The sequence below is a fragment of the Limulus polyphemus genome, unplaced genomic scaffold, assembly GCF_000517525.1.
Source record: "Limulus polyphemus unplaced genomic scaffold, Limulus_polyphemus-2.1.2 Scaffold881, whole genome shotgun sequence".
Classification (NCBI taxonomy): Eukaryota; Metazoa; Arthropoda; class Merostomata; order Xiphosura; family Limulidae; genus Limulus; species Limulus polyphemus.
Genome location: NW_013666491.1, coordinates 364,198 through 370,299, shown reverse-complemented (window position 1 = coordinate 370,299; position 6,102 = coordinate 364,198).

Genomic DNA, 6,102 nt, shown 5'->3' with positions numbered 1-6,102 from the left:
TCTGTAACATCTAATTGGTTCTATATTTAAGGTCATGGTGTCAAAAACTGGAGTGACCAATTTGTTCATAATGAGTAATAGGAAGATAATTTGTTTTGTTCTTTTTTTTCAAATTGGTAAGTTTACGGAATTACAGCACTATAGTCGAAGGTTCGACTCCCCACAGTAAACACAGTATATAGAGCCTAATGTGACTTTTCTCTAAATCCAAAAACAATCAACCAATATTTTTAAATTGTGATGATACATTTGATATGTGAATATGGTAGTCCGCTAAGAATGTGAAAGTATATCCAACAGAATGCACGATAAACAAAGAACACACATTTCTCTCATGTAAAAAATATAGCCCAAAATATGAAAAAAATGCCTGCTTCAGAACCATAATAAAATCATCCTACATATTTCTATATGGCATATAGCTTAATATTAAAACAAAAAAGGAAAGGGTGAACTAAACACTTATATTATTTTTTATTACAGAAGCAAAACGGGAAACCACTGAAAAAAGAAAACTTACCGAATTTAAGAGGGATAAATGTAGGATTACGTTTATGATATTTATGTAAATATTAAATTTTCTGTCTTCCCAACACAAATCTCATGACATAGCACATTTCTTAGTAAGTAAGTAAGTGTTAAAAAAAATTTGAATTATAATTATATTGAGCAATAATATAAAAATGGTCTCACTAATAGAACAATAAATACATTTTTCTTTCCTAATGTAACCCTTCCGACACAAGTCTTGTTTATTTATTTGTTTGTTGTAAATTTCGCACAAAGCTACACGAGGGCTATCTGCGCTAGCCGTTCCTAATTTAGCAGTGTAAGGCTAGAGGGAAGGCAGCTACTCATCACCACCCACCGCCAACTCTTGGGCTACTCTTTTACCAACGAATAGTGGGATTGACTGTCATATTATAACGCCCCCACGGCTGAAAGGGCGTACATGTTTGGTGTGATGGGGATTCGAACCCGCAGATTGCGAGTCGAGCGCGCTAACCACCTGGCCATGCCAGGGCCCGACAGAAGTGACAAATACTCAGTTACCAGAGGTAAATTCCTTCGTTGATTATAGATGTATTTTTCTAGTATCTAATCTGTATAAATGTTTAGGATGTTTACCAGGTAAGATAAATTTGCAGTCTTTTTTTTTTTTTTCAGAACTTGAGCTTGAAGTTCTGTAAGATTGTAAGTTGCAGTTTTATTTACAGTTTTGAGTTTTAAGCCTTTCCTCAGCAATCTTGAACCTTCTAGTAATTACGTTTTCAGAGTAAGGATATTTCTTCAAGTAATATGTGACATTTTTTCGTTTTTCAGGAAAGAATTAAACAACATAAAAATCTAAATGTTTGTCAGAAATGGTAGAAGTTCAATAATCTTATTATTATCTCGTACAATTGAGCGTCCTGACGTTCTAAGCAAAGACGGTTATGACATTCTTTATTCAATAATTCTTGTAAATTCTCATTTTTGTGTAACTTTGGTAAAACGTAGAGATGTCTAATTTATTTATTATACAAAACATATTCTAATTCTTTATTCATTAAATGATTCCTAAGCTTATCCATAAAGTCTATCAGTTTTTTATCCACTTTACCAAATATCATATTTTTCTCTTCCGGTTTCTGTTCTTAAAATTTATTCCAGACCCAAAGGCCTCCAGTGGCTTAACGATACGCCTCAGGGCTTGCGACGTTGTCCCTCCAGTGGCACAACGGAATGTCTGCGGACTTAAAACGCTAGAAAGCGGGTTTTGATACCCGTGGTGGGCAGAGCATAGATAGTCCTTCGTGGAGATTTGTGCTTAACTACAAACAAACTTACGACGCCAAAATTAGATTTTAATATCCGTGTTGGGCACAGTACAGACAGCCCGTTGTGTAGTTTTGAGCTTAACGACAAACAAACGAAATCAAAAGGCTCAAAACCCATTTCCTTATAATATCAGTTGCCCATATAACAATATTTTTTACGTTTTTGCATGACAATCTCAATATCGCTTCTTAAAGTAACAAGAATTTGTTTTTCTCCATTCATGATGTTATCTTTATTTTGATTTTATTTATATATTTTTGTAGATAAAACAATCCTGCATCTTTTCATATAAAATGCCTATTGTTTATTTCTACTTCATTTTAGTGGATCGAAATTAGATTTCGGTTTTACAATAGGTTCGTCCACTGAATTCACCTCTTGAACTGGGCCTGACCTAGTAGTTAGTGTGAAAGCCTATAAATCCAAGGGCCTATAGTCCACGTCCTGTTGCCACTAAAAAAAGTCGCACTCCGTATTTGAGATTGTTGGTGCATTATAAGAGTGACGTGCAAATCCCATTATTAGATTAGGTTATTCCAAGATATGGCGGAAGTTTCTGTTGACTAGCTGCTTTCCCTCTAGCCTATCAGTTCAAAATAAGGACGGCTAGCGTAGATAATATTTTTGTATATTAATGGGAGTATCCAAAACTAAACAGCACCCCAGTGATTCAGAGGTATTTCTCCGGATTTATAACGCTAAAATTCGGATTTAAATACCCGTGATGAGCACAGCACAGTTAGCCAATTGTGTAGCTTTACGCTTAACTACTGTGGCGCATTTACTATCTATTTTAATACTGATGTTTGTTTAAGTTAAATTTATACATAGAAGTGTAAATAACTTATACTGTTAAGTCTGTATTGCGAAATTCCCGCCTATTCACTAAAATTGTAGAAATTTTCGACTGTAAGAATCAACAATATAAGTGCGTACGTAAACGCTGGTGTATCGTTTATATTGTTTTGTAAAGTGAAATTTCGAGAAATTCTCCTCATGCCTATAAATATAACCAACGCGACGCGCCAAAAGACAGCATATATTATTGGTTTGCTATAGTTGGTGTACTATAAACTTTGGAAACTATAGCTGTGATTGTTATAACGCTTATTAATCGGGAACTTCAAATATTTGACCAGGAACAAATCAGTGGACAAATCGGCGTGTGGCCGGCAAAGAACACAGAGTTAGCTAGCTCCCTGTTAAGTGAATTGTATCTACATCTACTCCAAATAAATTCGTTCATTGTGGACCATCGATAGGTTTATTTGTTTGTTTGTTTTGAATTTTGTGCAAAGCTACATGAGGACTATCTACGCTAGCCGTCCCTAATTTAGCAGTGTAAGACTAGAGGGAAGGCAGCTAGTCATCACCACCCACCGCCAACTCTTGGGCTACTCTTTTTACCAACGAACAGTGGGATTGTCCGTCACATAATAACGCCCCCACGGCTGAAAGGACGAGCATGTTTAGTGGGACGGGAATCTGAACCCTCGACCCTCAGATTGCGAGTCGAGCGCCCTAACCACCTGGCCATGCCGGGCCCCATCAATAGGATATCAAGGAAGTTCCAAGCCAGTTAGAGTACTAAATATTGCTTGTAAGTTTGTAAAATGTTTTTACATAGATCATTAGAACTGTTATTGTTTCTATATTAAAATATGTTTGTATTAAAAAAGTACGTGTATCAATCTTATTAACAAATATCATAAATGGGTTACATATCGACATTTATTTAATTTCTAAATCTAAATTATCATTTAATTCAGCTTCAGGCTATTAGAAATGATAATATGTTATGTAATGAATTAGAGGCTCGTACGAGGTAAATTGTAATAGTAACACTACAAAACAAACCGAAATAACCTCAGAAAATCATCACTAAGCCTTACGTGTCTACTAAATTCATTAAGGTTATGCTTCAGTTTTTTTATTAAGGTTATTATTTAAAGCAAAAGTTGAAATTATTTTCAATAAATGTATGTCACTTGAATTAAGCTAAATGCTACTTAGATTTGAAGCTTCTAGATATTCTGTTGTTTTCCATATTAGTTGTTGTTTTAGTCTTTTGTACATTCTTCTGTTATCTTCTCTCTCTTTATAAAATTTCCTTATTGATAGTGCTTTTCATTCAGACAATAATTATCGAAATCGACTTGTGTCTAAACGATCATCTTTCGGGAAAGAAATCCCTTGTAGTTTAGATAGTTTTATAACTGGATGTCTTGGAGCCCAAAAATGACACGCGTATGAAGACTTTTTTTATCACAGTAGTGTCTGTTCCAGATAGACGTTTCATAGATTATCACTAACGGTAGTAATATTCGTGGTATTTTTAACTCGAAAACTGTTGTTTCGAGATTGAATTTTATTATTCTCTTTCTATAAAATTGATTACACGCTTTTCTTGCTGGCAGTACATTAATTTTATCTTAACTTTTTCGTATTTTTCAAAATGAAGATAACAATGTTTTAAAGAAAATTGTAAATTTTGGAAACAGCAAGAGCCCTCTATTTCTAATTTCCATGAAAGAGTTTAAATCATTGACAATATGAAAAATTACATTTGTTCAAACAGGTTTTGCTCTAGTTTTAAACTGTAACCGAATTTGCTGTCGCGTAGTCTGAACACAGCTTGCATGGATCAGTTTTAAATCTGGCTTCCTCCAAAATAGTTTCGAGTGCATTTACATTTTTTTTCATAATTATTCTTATCACATAGTTGACTACTAAATCCATTCTTTCTAAATACTTTGTCAATTTCTACAATCTTAATTATGCGAACTCTGCTCTAACTTGTAAATGGTTCAACAACTTCATCATTCTAATTTTCTATTTCTAGTCCCTTTTAAAATTTGCTCTTCTGTTGATATGCTATTGATATGCTGGATTAATGCTTGTTTATCTTGTAAATCTTCTTGTCAAAGGTAATAGATAACAGAGTTTCTATGCTCTTAGGTTTCTCAATAAATCACCATTATTTGATTTAGAGACTGTTTAATTTCATCAAAATTTCTATAACTTCCCCACATCCCTTACTCTGAGTTTGATTGTAATAATCACAGACCGAATTTAGTTCATTGTCCAATACGCTTGTACTTTCTACTTCAACTTCTGTACATTTACCTAAAATTTGTTCTTGTTTTTTTAAGAGAATTGATCATTTTAATAATAAGTTTTATTTTTAACAAGGGTTTCAAAACTCACTGCAAATTCAACATCAAAAAAGTTTCCTGTAAATTTTTACAAGAATTCATCTACAGGATGTCCGAAACGTTTGTAACCATAGGAACTTCAACGCATTTTACAGAACGTGTTCCACATTCTGTCCTTGTAATTGGAAACTAGTTTGAAGGCAGTATTTCCATTCTTTTTGAACATGCGAAGTATATTCATGTTATTGTCAATGGTCCGACACTCGTCGCGAATTCGTTGTTTCATATGTTCGGTGTCTTTGATCTTTCTCTTATCTCTTTCTCTAAGAATGCCGTGTATTAAAAATGCTACCGCTGGAATCAACCTTCTCTGCCACACAACAGGATTAACTCGACCTTCTCATGCTTTGATAGCGCCATAAATAGTCACGTATCTGAAATTAAGAAAAGCTGAAAATTACCTATGGTTTCAGCCCTTTCGTACACCCTGTGTACATTTCTATCACGAGTTATAATTTTCAGATTTAAATATATTGAAAACTATGAATTTGAAATCGCTCCAATGAAGTGCATGATACAAAGGGAAAATATGCTCAAGTTTAAACTAAATTTTCATAATTTATCACTAAAGTAAGTAATATGCATGACATTTTTAACATGCGCACCGTTATTAATATGCATGACATTTTAAACTTGCGAACCTTTATTTATAGCTTGATATTTATAATTCTCTTTCGACAATATTGATTATACACTTTTCTTTCTAGCAGTACATTTATTTTTTCGTAACAATTTCGTTTTTATGGCGCGGATTAGATCCTCTCTCTAAATGGTCGCATCATGCCCTCTAAGTTAGAGGTTTGAAGAGCACGAGGAGGTCAGACAGAGGAACTTAAACTATATTGCCTGGCCAGAAATTAGAAACCTCTACATTTATTCGTTTCTTGAACTCACTCACTAATTGATTAGTAAACCGGCAATTAAATGTGTCGAGACAGAAATCTCAATAAAAATCAGCAAGTAGGAAAAATCTGTGGATGGAAAAACTGTTAGGGATAGATCAAGGGTAACAAAGACCACTAAGCATTCAACGGTGGTCCGGCATGGCCAGGTGGTTTAAGCCCTC